Below are 17,372 nucleotides of genomic sequence, written 5' to 3' on the forward strand. Positions count from 1 at the left end.
TCCATAGCAATAACATACCCTCAAATTTAGTGCCAAATATGATCATGGTTATGGTTCACAGGTTGTATTGGCTAGGCTCCAGATTCTAAGCTATAGTTTAACCTACATCCAGGGATCAGCGACTTCAAGGCTTAACCCCATGGATTTTTGTCCTGTGGTTCAGGCTGGAGGGTTTGTATCCACTTTAATATGTTCTTCTCATGACAGATCACCAAAATGTAAGAAACAAACCAAATTGGTGGAGCATATATAAGATCGCCGCTCATGATAGACATTAACATTCTGTAAAATCAGTAGATCCTCTGGCCAAGTTCAATACCAAGAAGTCAGAGAAGTCTACTTTGTACAATGGGGAGGGAAGAGAGAATTTGCTGAACAACCATCTAAATACCTTGGCTACAGGACCTTGAATATGCAGCTAAATTTCAGTCAGCATCAATGTTCTCATCTTACATAGGAATGACACTAACAGTAAGCAGCTACCTTAGGGGATTGAGGGAAGTGGATGGACAGGCTCCATAAAGAAAATGGCACGGTTCCTCATGGGCAAAGCCTTTGAAAAATGCCAGTTCTTACTATGAATTTCTATTGTAAGCCTGTAGGAAAGTGAGAAAATAAGATAAACAAGATGATGCAAACAAGAGAAGAAATTAATGACCAACACAGAGGTAGTAAGATTAACTTAAATTCTAAGCTCATATAAAGGGCGTAGGAAAGAGCCAGACATTGTTGTGCGTATCTTTAATGCCAACACTCAGGAGAAAGAGGAAGGAAGATTGAAAGTTTAAAGCCATCTCGTGTAATATAATTGGACTAAAAAAAAAAATGGGGTGGAGCATGGAATAGGAGGAATATTTTATGCTACCAAGCAGTCAATGCGTAATTATGGTCCCACATGTTATTATCAGTCATCAGACATTTGTTCCTACTGTTATTTGATGTTGTGAATTATGCGCACATCATGCTATAAAATGATGAACAAATCCAGCCAAAGCCAACATCTTGTTTATTAGGCAATTTGGCAAACATGATAAAACTATATACTTGAAGAAAAATGCACAACATAGGAAAAGGCAGCAATTAAAAAAAGTGCATCATAATGAATATGTTTAAGCAGTCATTGACAGCATCTGTAATGTATAGAAATACTATATTTTAACTAAAATTTTAATTTTCCAGAGATCCATCTGGTTTAGCAGAATTGTATGCCTTTAGGGAGAAAATACTAAAGACAATTGAGATTAAAACAAAAGTCACTGTATAGGGTTGACTCTCTTGTTTCTTGGAGACTGAGTCAGATCACAATCCTTTTTGACATCATTGATCACCTCTCAGCTCTATCATGGTGGCTGCTCAATAGGCTGGACTCACTCCACTTAGGCAGATTTGATTGCTCTGTGTAGATACCGCCTTAGTCTTGACATTTAATCTCCCCATTCTCTAATATTACTTCCTTCCATCTGATAAAAAGCAAGTTTAAAAGCTCAGAATTCCTTAGTTCTATCGAGCTAGAAAATCGTCTCTTTTAGTGGCATTTAACTGCTGAGCTCTGATTTCCATAAATGGAACATAGTGGTATTTGCTTATCTCTAATCTGAGACCAGCTCCTTCCATAAATATTCTAGATGACCTAAAGCTATTTTTAACAACAGTACCAATGATAATGAGGGAGGGCAGCTTCGCTGCCATTTCACGCACACATTTCCACAGACGGGTCTCACAGATGGCTTGCTTAGCAGGCGACAAGAGAGACTTAACCCAGAGCTCCCAGCTTCTTCTCTTCTCAAAAGCGCTTTCCTTCCTTTTCCCAATTCACACCTGCGCAGTGTGGCAGGAAAGGGCATCTCTGCCCTCCGTCAATGTGAGCTTTAATTGAACGTCTGCAGTTCCAGCTCTCATTTCTGTAGAATAGAATGGTAGAGCTTTGCTGGTACTTATTTCACCTGGACATTTATTTCCCTTAGATATTTATTTTTCCTAGACATTTATTTCTCCCAGTTATGGAAGCTGGAAACCTGGGATCAGGGCGATTGGCGGCATCATGAAGTTCTGGCAAGGTTCTTTCCTGAGTCGAACACAGCTGACTTAGCCTATGTTTCCTCACGTAGCAGGGGTAAGGAAGCTCAAGGGGTTCATTTGCAAGGGCACTCATTATGTTCAGGAGGGTTCACACTCAAGATTTAATCATGTCCCAAAGCCCCTAGCTCTCAGGGCCATCACATTACGTTAGGGATTCAACATATAAAACTGAGGGACACAAGCATTCAGTCTATAACATGTACTCTCTGCTTGTATGACTTACAGATAAAACACAGATGTTGACACTACTTTAGATTGTTCACAGGCACTCTAATTCCCTGAGTCTGTCAACTCATCCAAGTAAGCAGAAACTCAAGGTTCTCCTTATAGACTGGGGCAGAACAGGCTTTTAGAAGACTTCTCTTTTTTTTCTTTTTCTTTTCTTTTCTTTTCTTCCTTCCTTCCTTCCTTCCTTCCTTCCTTCCTTCCTTTCTTTTTTTCCGGAGTGGTTTTCCTCTGTACTTTACATTAGCTCCCTTATTCCAAAAGGACAAGGGGTCAGGGGCAGAAAGGACCAGAGAACCATTCATTGTTTCTCCTGCTGTCTTCCATTTATTGACTTAACCAGTATTTACTGAGTGCACATTGCGCTGTGGATGCAAAGGTGAGTGGATGTGTTATTTGTCCTTGATGAGTTCGTAAAATAATAAAAGCTAACAGGTCATTCCAAATCAGTGTAGGACTACCACAGTAGAGGTAGTGTGTTCCTAGTTCGTAGGGATCAAGAAAGTTCTTTGGAGCCAATGCCTTCTAAATAAGACCTGAAGATCAGTTTGACAATATTCACGGGGGGCTTTAAAACGACTACAACTGCATGATTGTGTTGGTGGTAACTAGTCACTTTGTGATTGCATTTGAGGCTTACCCCATGGGTCAAAAAGCCTATAGTTGGGGAATGCATGGGCCCAAGGAGGCAGCACATTACCATTGCTTTTCTAAATGAACATATTGTCAAAGTGCCTTTTAAATGTGTTTGTTTATAGCCATAAAAGCTGTGGAGCTCTCAGCCCGGGGCAAGGAAGCTCCTTAGTACAGAGGGCTACCATTTAGGAGATTCATATATCGCCAATGTGCTGAGAGTAAGTGACTGTTGAGTTCTCAGCCTTAATGGGACATCCATATCACTAATATCCACCCCCAGAAGCTCCAGGGAACAATACAGAAGGCAGAAGACAGAAAGTATTCATTCAAGAGTCAGAGGACAGGGAACTGTGTCATGAAATGCTGCCACCCAGATATACCACCACTGATGTAGCCATCCATGAACACGCAGCCACTATGGATACCTGCACTAGACTGGGCCCTCCAATTTCCCTTCACGAGAGACGGGGTGTCTATGAGACCTCAACCCTTCCTGAGGAGCTATTGATTGGCAATGGCTCCTGGATGAAGGGCTGCCATTTTCTCCTATGGTGTAGCCACATGGTGGGAAGAATAATGTGGTTCAGAGTCAAGAAAGGTAATTAGGGGGTAATATAGAGGGTCATTGGTGGGGTAATATAATCATAATCCATGATATATAACACTGTCAAAAAATAAAGAATAAATAATGCAGAGGAAACAGGCAGAGGAAAAAAATCGTGTGCAAAGACTCAGAATCTCTCTCATCTCCACGCTGCATTTTATGTCCCTTTGGCCAGTCATGCTCCTTCCTCAAAAGATTATAGAGAAATAGATGGAGGAGGCAAATGCCCAGGTTGCATATATAAACCTGTAACCCAAGAAGACTGACTGTCAAACACAGAAGCATATTGGTCTTGCCCTCTTTCTTATTTTCTTCCAGTTCCTAACATTAGTTCAAGATTTTTGTGGATACCAGAAACAATCAATCTTCTCCCTCCATTATTCATGCAGCTCCATCTTTTATCCACAATGAGTGATAATTCCCAATGGGCTATTTCATACCTTTCTGGAAAATTGTATTTCAGACAGAGTCTAGTAAAGCAGTTGGTAGGTACTATGCAATTATTAACAGCATGGACTCTTCCTTTGCACCTGATATTCTTGAAGGCTGAGGTCTTAAGTGTTCTCAAGTGCCAGTGGGAAGGGTCTCCCCACTCCTTTCACTGGAACTGTATGGCTTCTCACAATTCCCACATAGATTTCTCCATGACTCCTTGGTATCCCCTGATGCACTGGTAACATGTATAACCCCTCCATCTGCTTTATATCATGTTATTAAAAACTTAGAGAAACTTAGAGAATACAAGGGTTAGAAGAATAGTATTATTTCAACCAAATCATGAGTAAGGACATTTGCAGGCTTCCCTGGTTTCCTATCTGCCATTGAGAGTATGTTTTCTTTTGAGACAATGTATGGTAATTTGTAAAGAAAGTTCTATCAAGACAAGTCTGCTTATTTTAACCTTTCATATAGGTTGGAAAGAATTAGAATATAATGGCTGGCGATAACTGAGTGATTGTTATGTGCAAAGTACTACACTAAGAGTTTTATGAGTGTTAGGTCACGTAATCTTTATAAAATCGTAGAGTAGCATAGTTTATTATAACAACACTTGTATTATGAAAGACACAAACAATGTGTAAAGCTTAAGTAACTTGAATAAGGTAAATAATGAACTGGAATTAAAACCCAAGCAATCCAACGTGAGGAATTTGTGCTCATAAGCACTGTACTAGGCAGTCTGTTTGTCAGGACCATTGCAGGCTATTTGAAAGAACAGTCTTAGAGCTTTGGTGGAACAATCAGCTAGTAGATGGTACTTACAGGAAAGGATACTGCCATGATATATAGTTTGAACTCCAGCAAATAAAACTTGCCTGAAGATCAGAGGGTGGAGGTAGCCACTAGTTAACCATAGAGGCCTGGAGGTCTCTACAGACAGGCAGGAAGTGATATGGCTGGTCAGAGACAAGAATATAAAGTAGGAAGGGACAGGAGCTCCATCTCTTTTTGGTCTGAGGATTTCATAAAGGGAAGAGCTCTAGTGGCTGGGTTGCCCTGCTTCTCTGATCTTTCAGCTTTCACCCCCTAATATCTGACTCCAGGTTTTTATTATTCAGACCAATTAGAACTCGTGTTACAGAATACTATCTTGATATAACAATATATTAATTAAAAATAAAGTAAAAAGAATAAGCTCTAGTAGACATAGGTAAAATTAGATATTAAATATTCCTAAATTCTCAGATGAAATATTTGTCTTTGTGCGTTGTTATATCTCACATAATAACCACTAATAATATTATAACTTTCTCCCTGAAATTAAAATGATTAAAAAGTTTCTCTGAATTGATTTATGCATATTCATCTTCATTGCTTCCTAGATGTTCATTCATCTCAATTTGTCCTAGAGTTATGCAAACTGCTTACTAAACTCATTATCATTATGTTTGAGAATTATGCGAAATATTTGCATCAAATATATTCCACTTTTTTAAAAGTCCTGTGTAAGCACATAAGATGGATACATGAACGCGAAGTGTTACGAACACTTTGGAAAACAATATCGTGGTTTCTTACCCAAACCAGCACCCAGTACAATCCAGCCATCTCGCTCCTGTGAGTCTACCTGGAAGACTGACTTGGGTTAAGATCACACTTTTCTGACAAATGACTTACGATCAAATCAGATTGTGTCACCAAGTGAGCTGTAAAACAAATCGCAGATTTTTAGATTTGGAGATTGTGGACAATGACTTGTGTCTTAAAGTTTTTCTTCCTTTTATTATTAAAAATTTAGATATCAGAAATGTAACTATTCCATTTTACCTCTAAAACATGTTTATGAGGCAGAATCTTAGATCGTCCAGACTGGTCTCAAACTCACTATGTGGCCAGGGATGACTTTGAACTTTTGAATCTCTTGCCTCTTCCTCCCCTCTGGGCTTATAAGTGTGTGCCTTTATGCCCAGTTTATGCAGAGCAGGTGACTGAACCCTGGCCTTCGTGCACATTAGGAAAGCACCCTGCCAACTGAGCTCGACCCCAACCCCACCATTTACCCATTTGCAATATAGCTTGTTGACACTAATTGTGGTCACAATGGTGTACATCTTTTTACCATAATTCCCAAACTCATCCCAATGTACTTTCCATAGCCAAAAATAGTTAAGTTACTAGTTTTCCCTACTCCCAGTTCCTGACATCTTCTAATCTGTGTTCTGCTTCTGTGAATTTGCCCATTATCCATATTTCACGTAAGTGGAGTCAAATGCCATTCGTTACGTTGTGTCTGGCTTATTTCCTTAGCGTGAGATTTTCAAGATTCATTTGTTCATTTCATTTTATGCTAAATGACAATCTGCTTAGGCATTTTATGCCAAAGTTGATTATCAACCAGCCAGTCAGCTGAGAGACTGTGATATGCAATGTGCTGTAGACTTTCAGAGGACAAAGTGGAGAAAGTGGAGAGAGAAGGCAGTGCACAGCACTTGGTGTGTGTTTATCAGCTTCACTGTGCGAGAGCAGACAATCCTTGAAAGGGATGTGCACTTGCTCTCCTAGGATTTCATAAAACTGATTTAACTCATCGGTATGGAAATGTTTCTTTGAGTGTATTGTTAAATCTGCATTTGACAGTGAAGAATCGCTATTCTGGGTGCAGCTCCTGGTAGAGTATATTGACTGATATTAGTGAACTCTGGTCTCCATCTCTAGCAGTGGCAGTGATAATGACAATAACAAAAGCATGGTTTTCAGATGATGACTTTACAAACTTGTGTGATCTTTTATTTGTGTTGTGACAAAGCTTGCCTAGAGACCAGAGGGCAGAGCCTAGCTGTTAACCAGAGAACCTGGGTGGTGGCTCATACCCTTAATAGCAGCACCAGGGAGGTGGAGACAGGAAGTGAGAAGGTGGGGTGGAGATAGGATCTCAGTTTTTTGGGATGGAGGAAGGAGACAGGGAGGAAGCAAGTGGCAGCTGCTCCCGGTTCTCTGATCTTCCAGGGTTTTATCCCAATATCTGACTCCTGGTTTTTATTGATTAAGATTAATTAGATTTCGGTTTCAAACACTCATATTCTATTTACCATGTCACTTGATTAGTGGTTCTAAAGAAACAGAGGTGAGAAAGGCTGTCTCTAGGGGTCACATATATACAAGTAGCTGATATCACCAATCCTACTGTAACTCTGACCACTGACAAGCGAGAGTCTCTCACTTTCCTGACATTTAGACTTATCTGTGACTCACAGTTAAGCTCGCAGTGTTAAAGGCAATCAAAGAGAAGAAGAAAAAGAGAAAAAATATGCATGTGTCCACACTTTCTAAGACCCTAGGCCCCCAACTTTGAAAAGAAAGTACACAGAGGTTGTATTGACTATTGCTTTAACTTTTTCAATGCAAGAACTGTTTCCAGGTAGGAATGATTTGAATATCTCTGCCTGACAGAGGAATGCTTATTTAAAAATCTTTTAAAGAACTATCAAATAAAGGTTAAAAAGGGTACAATTTAGACACACATGACATATTTGCATGTATTCATTTACTTTATTTTTGTGGTCCTTGTGTACTAAAAGTATGCAGCAGAAAAGTATTCTAAGAATACCTTTTCCCCCACGAGACAGGGTCTTACTTTGTAACACTGGTTGGCCTGGAACTTGCTATGTAGATGAGGCTGGCCTTGAACTTGCAGAGATCCTTCTGCCTCTGCCTCCTGAGTACTGGCATTCAAGGCATGTGCCACCACAGCTGGCGTCTAAGAACACAATTTTCTGCATTAAGTTATTGCAGCCAGTAATGATTGTGGCTTTGATTTTAAGGAAATGTAGTCATAATTATGATGTATTTGTTTAGTGAAGTCCTCTGAGACAAGGTAACTTCCCTGCCTGCCGTCCTTAAGGACAGATGCAGAGAAACTTGCCTGGCTATTGTCTGCTTAATGAGACCACATTTGGGGATCCACTCTCTAGGAATGCATAGCTTTGAAAATAAGTTTCCTGTCCACTGACGAGTACTTGGTATCTTCTTAGAGAATCTTGCTTCTCACTTTGCTGATTTTGCAGCTTTTTTTTTTTTTCTGTTCTTCTTCTTCTTGGTAAGAAGAAATTCTTTCTACTACTTCAGCATCTAATAATTAATTTCATGATCCAGCCATGAATTTCACTTCTTTAGAAAGCTTCAGGTACTCATGGGAAAAGCCCAGAAATTAAACAAAACAAAAACTAAGACAGCATAGAGAATCAATAGTCCACCCTCCAAGGTATCTCTGGCTAACATTTGTCATCTTTCTTAACAAATGTCTACATAGATACACATACGCACATGTGTATACATAGTACATAAATAGTCCCTTTTAAATAAAATTCTTGTTGACTTTGCACTTACCTTTTCCTCCAAAGGTATATGATTGTCCACAACTAAATTGCTTCTATAACAGTGCAAATGTTTATTTCTTTTTCAAAAGATGGTGCATGTAGGTGCTTATAGTAAAAACCCAAATAATGCTGAAACCTGGATCACAGAATGTAAATTTCAGTCTGTTCTCCCTGACCACACACCTGTCCTCTGGAGAAAACAAGCAATATTTTACCAAAAATGTCTCATCTGAATGTCTAATCAAGACTTAACATTCAGTTATAGAAACCTGGGGGACAGAGAGATTAGTTATTCACCACCAACAACTTGATGACCCAGAAGTGGGACATTCCATGAGGTAGTGGCAGTCACAGGAAATACAGGAGCCTGCTCTGAGTGGAAGGAAACTGAGGCTGTCTGATCATATCTGAATCCTCAGAGACAGCCATTGTCACTGGAGTGGCAGTTTCCTGCAGGCCCTTGTGTACACAAATAATGAGCCCTCAAAGCCGAATTCTGACCACGCTCCACACTGTCTTCTGATCTGTTTCTCCTTCAACCCTCATTGGACAATCAGTTTTTCTTACGTGTGTTTTAAACCATTGCTTATTATTTATTCTTTCTCATTATATTTAAACTGTAAAATTTCTTTCATCGAGGAGTGCAATTTGTTTCTTATTTCTTCACATTATAAATGAGCTGCAACGACCATCCAACCGACCACACTTGTAAAAATCCATTGGATGAATTATTATAATTAGAACTGCTAAGCCAAAGAGATCACATATTTAAAGCCATGTGACTATTTTCATTTCTTCTCAGATTTGTTTAACTTGTTTTCTTCATATACATTATAATATTTCCTCAGATTATAGATTATAGATTCCTCAGAGATCTACATTTGTCAGAAATTGCTGTAAGTACATATGGAATCACTCAATTATTCTTTCCTTCTCTCTCCCAACTTGTATCTCTTTTCTCTCCTTCATCCCTTCCTCTTCCCTCGTCTCTCCTTTTCCTCTTTCCGTTTCCCACCTTCCTGCCTCCTTTCCTCCCCTCTTTCTTCTTCCCTCCCGTTTTCTCCCTCTTTCTTCCTTCCTCTTTCCCAGTCCTTCTCTTCTGTGGCTTCTAGGTTTTCTTTTGAGAACATTTTTTTATAACTTGAAATTTTAATCGCTGGCTGTGGATTCTTCCTGATTTTAACGGGGTCAAGTCTGTAGAGCCCTGTCCTCACTGCTTTCGGTGGTAACAGGAATCACGGACATTAACGTAGATCACGGCTGTGGCAGGGCCACAGACCTAGAAACGGCCCAGGATGCAGCTCAGGCTGTACAATGCCATTGGCCCATGGGGCAGCATATATTACTCCGGTCTGTATGGGCCTGCTAGCAGCACAGTCTTCGGACATCAAGAAGGCCACAGCAGAGGCAGAGATCCTGAGCATCAGTGTGGACTTTGGTGGTAACATGGTCCACAGACAGCACAGGCGGTGTTTTGAATGTGTTGTTGAATTCAGTTGGCAAATACTTCACTGAAGATTTTTATGTCTACGCCCATCAAAGAGTTTTCTTTTTCTTTCTGTTTATTTATTTATTTATTTATTTTGGTATTCTTATAAGGCTCTTATAATTGGGTTAGTATTTGGTTACTAGAATAGCTTTGAAGCATTTATTCCCTTGATATCTTTGAGGAGTAATTTGAGGAGTATTATTTTTTTTTAAAGATTGGTGAAATTCTATAGTGAACATACCTGTTAGTACATCTTTGTTGAGAGATTTCTTTTTTAAAATTATGACTTCAATTTCATGGTTATTATTTTTCTTAGATGTTAAAATATCCTTTTTTGTAAAATCATTCTCTTAATTTCTTGCTTGAAATGGTATACTATGGGTTAATGTAGGATTTTCCTGATTAATGGATGTTTATATAAATTTAGGTATTTATTTAAAATTTCATTTTGCTTTTTCCAGACAGGTAATACATATTAAATTTTTTTGCTTTCATGGCTTTATTGAACTTTGATTCACTATCTAACTCATGAACATTTTTATAAAGTATAGAAAAGAATGGAAAACTTTATTGTGTTTAGAAGTATGAATATTTACATTTATGTAACTCATTTCTCATGTTACTTAAGTTCTACATACGTTTTTTGATTAGAATTTTTTATTACAAGAAGCATAGAAATTCAAAGAATACCTTGAATAAGCACACTCACTAATAGTCTGCATATTGACAACTGTAGAAATAACTCAATTGTGTAACCAAAAATACATATTGTGAAGACACAGCTTGTGGAAGAAACTGAGAAAATTTACATAATGTAGACTGAAAAATATTTTGTGCTCTGTTTATGTATTTCTTTTTTCTTCCTCCTGATTTTTGAAGACAGGATTTCTCTGTATATAGCTGATCTGGCTATCCTGGAACTCACTTTGTAGACCAGGCTGGTCTTGAACTCCCAGAGACCTGCCTGCCTCTGCATCCTGAATGCTGGGATTAAAGGTGAGCACTGGTACCAGTCACCTGTTTATACATTTCTATATTAGAGTGCTTTGAAAGTGATTATAGCATCAGTCTACACCACTAACCGAAGTCTACTGCTTGCTTTGCTTACAGAGAACCCTGATAGCCCTCATTTGTTTAGCTTATGTTTCATTTATCACACTTAGAATGTCTCAGATACTGACTGAAAACAGAACTAAGTAACTTTATAAAGAATACATGTTGACATGGTTGCTCCCAGAGGGTACTTGTGTGTGTGTGTGTGTGTGTGTGTGTGTGTGTGTGTGTGTGTGTGTGTACATGAATTTGAAGGCCAGGCATTAGAGTACTATCTTTTAGACTGGACAGTGTCTTTCCCCCTACTTTGGACAAGGTATGGTGATATCTTACTTGTACAAATAAAGCCTATGGTGAAGGTCAGAGAATGGAGCTTGTCACTAGCTAACCATAGAGGTCTGGAGGTCTGTACAGACAGGCAGGAAGTGAAGTACCCGGGCAGAAACAGGATTTAAGCAGGGAGAAACAGGAACTCACTCTCTTGCCTGTGCGAAGGAGGTAAGGTGTGGCAGTGACTTGCTCCTTCTCTCTGATCTCTTGGTATTTTTCTAGTTTAGTAGCCCACCTATACTTCCTGCCTGGATACTGGCCAATCAGCTTTTATTCATCAACCAATAAGAGAAGCATATTCACAGCATATGGAAGGACATCCCCCAACAAGGTCTCTTACTTAGGGGGAAAGTGAGAGAACTTGACAAATAACCCAATATGGCTGTGCTGTGAGCCTCCTTTCTCTTCCTCCCCAGTGTTGGGGTAACAATGGTGTCAAGGCATACTGCAGTTTTCACTTGAGCAGGTCCTTCCTGCTCACCCGACAATGGCTTTAACTACAAGCACCCATTGTGTTCCACCGTCCCTCAGAAGACATGAAAAAAAGAGTCTAACTCACATCAGACAGAGAACTGAGGAAGACTGAGGTAAGGGTATTACTGAAGTCTAACTCGGTAAACCACTGAGATGGATTAGAGTTGCTTATCTGGGTATGGGCGTGGCATGGCAGAACAGAAATGCCTTAAAGATGGCTGCACCAAACCTGTCCCAGCATGGGTCATGACTCATTAGCAGGAAACCTAAAGCTTTCTGCACAACTTGCAGGAAGCTTGGCTGTGTCTCTTTCACTTAGCACAGGTGGTTTGAGCCTCTTTCAGGCAGTTTGCTATTCTAAGAGTGTCTCTCTGTAGTCCTTACTGTTTGTAGAGTGAGGAGCCTGGTATATCTGGTCAGTTTCAAGGACTTCCTGAAGTTTTTGAGTTGTTTTCTTCTTGCGTTTTAAAGTGATATAAGAATGGAATATTTTGTGTACATTTAGAACTTTCTGGGTTTTAATGTGCTTCCCCACAAGAAGGAATATTTTGTATTAGAGGAAATAGGGAAATTACTACATTACTACCACCTCCTCAGCCCTCACAGAGGAGTAGTAGGAGTGTTCTAAGAAAATTGGCTGACTTTTAATTTTTTTTTTTTTTTTAAATGGGGTCATACCCTCTACCCCTGACTAACTGGAACTCACTATTCAGAACAGGTTGTTCTTGAACTTGCCTTCTTTCTCCTATCTCTGAATCCTGAACTTGTGATAACAGATACACACTACATGCTGAACCCTTTGTTTCTTATTTATTTGAGAAAAGGCCTAGACTTAGGATGGCCTTGAACTCACATGTCTTATGAAATGCCTAGCCTTGAATTCTTGATCCTTCTGTCTCTACTTCCTGTGTTTTGGCATTAGAGACATGGGTCATCCTGGCCAGTAAAAGCATATTGTAACCAAAAAAAAAAAAAAAAAAAAAAATACAGTGGTTGTCATTGAGCACTGGATCTTTATGAAAGTCTATCATTTTTTATGATAAACTAAAATGCAAAGCTAAATTATGAAGCTGCATTATTAAAAGTCAGCATTTATTTTAAAGTGTGATTTATAACTCTCAAAATCCCTACTAACCAAAGCTGAAGTTTTAAATAGAAACTGATGAATTTTCAAGGAAAAATGGCAGCTGAAGTTTACCTTTTGCAACTGCCATGATAGATCAAAGTTTTAAGAACTTTTCTGAACAGTTGGCTTGGGGTTGTAAGTAGAAAGTGAACCATAACTAGTAACGTAGAACTGAGCTATGTGGGCTTTGTAATGGAAATAGTGCTACAAATCAGTTTGCTTTTTCTGGATATTTTCCCAGTTTTGTTTTGTTTGAGAGGAAGTAACATTTTTCCTAATACTAACAAAACCATTTGTTTTTTCACTAGCAAAGATAATAATAAATACATGTTGGAGCAGTTTATTGCTTTAAAGATCTTATGGATAGGAAACATATGGACCCTAATAATGATCACTTTATGTCCCCTGATGCATTTGGGACATTTTTCAGTGACTTTTCTACTCTCAGTAAACTTGAGAGAATTCAGATATTAACAATACTTCAATTTATAAAAATAATTTTCGATCTAGCCAGCAACATTGTTTATGTTTTGTCTTGAATTAAAAAGCAAACAAACAAAAACCAACACGACTTTGTGTTTTATCTCCAAGTTAAAAAGAAAATTACAGTGGTTGTTTATAGAAACATCTTAATTTTGGGGGGGAGATTATTTTAAATGTCTCATTTGGAAATAATTAGAGAAAGTTAAAATTAAGGAAATTTTAAAAGCCTTGTCACATAAAGAAACATAAGGGTATAAAAGCCTTCCAGCTGCCTCTGCATCCAGCCAATTCTCTCAGTTAAAGTAAGAATGTAATTTGGGAAAGAATGTGAGACACTGTATTGGTAGAAGTTTCGAGCTGAAGCAAAATGGAAATTGTTTTTAACTGTTGCTTTTCCTTCCTAATGTTGTAATCAACAAGTTAGGTGGCCCCTCTCTTTCTACCCTTCTCTCCCTTCCTCTGATCTAAGTGTTCCAGTCTTTCATTTTGCCATTCAACAGCCTGACATTCAAACGCTTTGCTCAGACAGTTTAATTTAATCACTGCCACCGGTTCAACAAGATGATAAAATCCCTTGTGCTGTACAACATCCAACATCCAGCTCACTGTTATCTGATACTGTTTGAAGCTTCTCTCGCCAATGCACGCTGATAGCATAGGAATTCCAAACATGTCATAGACAATATATTAACGTCCCAGTTGGAATTCCATTAGAATAAGAAGTCGATGAAGTTTAGGGCCTTCAAGAGGACCAAGGTAATAAAATGTAATTTGGACTAATCTTCTCAGAGAATGTCCTGTGTTTGAAGCTGGCAGTCTCCTATCACGTGCAAAAGTGATTGCTTGTTGACTGCATTGCAGACTTTTGAGTCACAGTCTTCGTACTTCACACAATCCCCAGGTGTCTCAGCTTGAAGACAATCTGCCTCTTTGTTTGAACGGAAAGACATCTAAACTATAATTAATAAAACAAGCAGTGAGTACTTTAATGAATACATATTACTCAACTAGATTGGAATTCGTGGAAACCTGAGGCAGAAGTTTGAAAGCAAAACACAATGGAATACTTATTTGAAGTGTCCATTCTGATGATAACATCTTAAAGTTTTTCTAGTTTTAAAATAAATGAAAATTCCCACAAATAGTTTAGAATTTTGCTCAGTATGTAAAGTTTAAAGCTAGCTGGGGAAAGATGAAATGGAACTCTTGTAATTTATTATCTTTGAAGTATTTAGATTCTTCAGTATTAAACTTCTTTTATGACTTGTGAGAGAATTGTAGACACAGTTAACTTAAATGTTACTCACTGAGGAAACAAAACCTTTGCTGATGGTCACTGTCTAACAAATAACACTCTGGATTATTTTATACAGTACCTACTTTGGGGATTTTGCTCATTTGGATTCTTTAAAACTGAAAATAATTCATTTAGTTACAGAGGATTCCCTGCTCCCTCCCCCCCACCCCCCCAAAAAAAGACTAAGGAGTTTGCTCAAGATCCTTTAACTGTTGGTAGAAATAGATTTAGATTCAGGCATAAACAAATGTAGCACATTTTTACAAAGTTAAAGTAATATTCTGAAACATAAACAAGTGTAACACGTCTTTGCCTAGTTAAAGTAGGCATGGAAGTACGCCATGCAGATTGTTTGAGGAAAAGTTTCAGCAGAGAGAAAAACCATGGCAAAGACCCAGACATGAGGATATGCCTGTCTGGTTCCAAACATAGCATAGCAAGGAGACCAGCATGGCCATAGGGCATTGAGCAGGACAAAGGATCCCTTGCAATGATGGTGTCCCAGAGGTGGATAACACAATCTTGTCTCAGAAGCCACTGGACCTTGAAGGGTTTGGATTTTGCCTGTAATTGAAGTGGAGAGCAGGGGTCTAGCCCGATAGGAATGGCTCACAGAAGGAGGCAGACCTGGAAGCAGCCAGTTGGGGTGGGGACATCTCTTGGGTGACATAGGAAGGTCACTTAGAGCAGTATTACTAAAAAGATGCCAGCCTGTGGCTGACTTGGAAAGGAGAGACAACAGGGGAACATAGAGGCTTGAGAGAAAGTTAAGGGTCAAGAATGATTCCAAGAGCTCTTCTCAGATAAACTTGAAAGTTGTACTTGCTGGGTGCTGACCGGAAAGTCTGTTGGGCTGGTGGAGGAGAACAAGGTGTCCAGTTTGGGCTCTCTGAACATTTTGAAGTAGTCTCTCAAAATTTTGTTTGGTAAGCTCTTTGTCATCACACTTCCCCCCTCCCTTCCCAGGCTTCTTCCTCCTGCTCTTCCTTTTTTGCTTCTTTTGAGACAATGGTCTTATATATGTAGCTCAGACTGGTCTTGAACTCACTATTCAGCCCAGTCTGGCCTCTTAGTCTCCTGGGTGCTCAGATTGCAAGCCTGTGCTGGCACACTAGTCTCCTTTCTCAGTTAGGAGCAACTGCTGAGCATCCCTTTCTGTCCTATGCACTGTCTGTCTTTCTGATTCTAAAAGAGGTCTCTGTAAACCTCGGTCTGTTTAAGCCCATTTCACTACTACACCTGGGGAACCTTCCTGCCTTTCTCCTGTTTCACATCTCTCCACAGCAGTTGGGACTAGTCCTCAGCTATCATAAAGGACTCTGTTAGCATTTGTAGAATGAATCAAGGAGTGGTCCCTGCATGTACAATTAGGCCATCTGCTAATCTGTGAGGACCAGAACACTACAGAGAACCAGAGATTTGAGTTTGTTAAACTTGTTGTCTCCAAGTCCCAGAGTTTTTATCAATGGTCCCTTGATCCCATCCCTGTGTGCTTGTGTTGAAGAACATGCTGGAAGGAAGTGTGTGGTGGGAGATAAGGCTCCTTTCAGATGGAGTCCTGAGAAGCAGGGAATCCTGGGGCAAGAGACACCTTTCAAAATCCCTGTGCTAGCGAGTGACTTCTTCCCAGGCCTTTATAGGCAGCTAGGGATAAATTCACAAACACATGGGTCAGTGCCCTCACACAAGTCACTCTCAGTAGCGCCATCCACTGAGAGTCACACTTTTATCCCATAGTCTTCCTGGGAGAGGGCACCTCATATCCAAACCATCGAAAACCTTTGTTTTTAAAAATACAGTTTTATTGAAGTGGGGTTGACATAACAACAAACTGTGTACATTTAATGCACACTGCTTGAAAGGGTGTGGCCTAGGAAGCCACCACTGCTGAGCACAACAGTCATGCCCATTTATTTTCCTGCTCTTTTTCCAAAATTTAGCTCCCCCCAACCAAAACTCTCATCTTGCCTACCTTGTCCCACCAAGCTATTATTGATCTGCCACTGAAGATTAGGTTGCATTTTCTATAGTTATATGAATAGGTTTGCATAGTCTGTAACCTTCTTGTCTATCTTTTATTAATTATAATGATTTTGAAGCTTATTTAGCTTCTGTTTATTAGTATTTGTTGACAGTGTTGTGAGTGTCCTCCTGTTTGAATTGGCCGTTAATTCTTGAAAGGCATTTGCATTATTTTAAGTTTTAGCTTCTATAAGTGAAGCTACTGCAAACTCATGTGCAAGGTTGTCTATAGACAGAGGCTTTTATTTCTTTTGGCAATGCAATGGCTGGGCCAAGCATGGTGGCGATGTCTTTAATCAAAGCACTTGGGAGGCAGAGGCAGGCAGATTTCTGTGAGGTCAAGGCCAGTATGGTCTGTATAGTGAGTTGCAGAACAGCCAGATCTACATAGTGAGACTATGTCTCAAGAAAAATAAAAAGTAAAAAATAAAAAAAGAAAGGAAGAAAAAAGAAAGAAAGAAAGAAAGAAGGAAGGAAGGAAAGAAAGACAGACAGACAGAAAGAAAGATAAAGGCAATCCTGGATTGTATGACATTTAACTTGTTAAAAAACTGCCTGTCTTCTGAAGCAATTGAGCCATTTTCCACATACACCATCAGTGTCAGAAAGTTCCATTTACTCCTCATGCTTGTCAGTAGTTGCTATGACAACTCTTAGTTTACTTGTTCATTTATTATTCATTGGGTTCTTTGACAGTGTCTCACGTAGCTCAGGCTACCCTTGAACTAACTCTCCCA

Source organism: Phodopus roborovskii, unplaced genomic scaffold, assembly GCF_943737965.1.
Source record: "Phodopus roborovskii unplaced genomic scaffold, PHOROB, whole genome shotgun sequence".
In the NCBI taxonomy this organism is placed as follows: domain Eukaryota; kingdom Metazoa; phylum Chordata; class Mammalia; order Rodentia; family Cricetidae; genus Phodopus; species Phodopus roborovskii.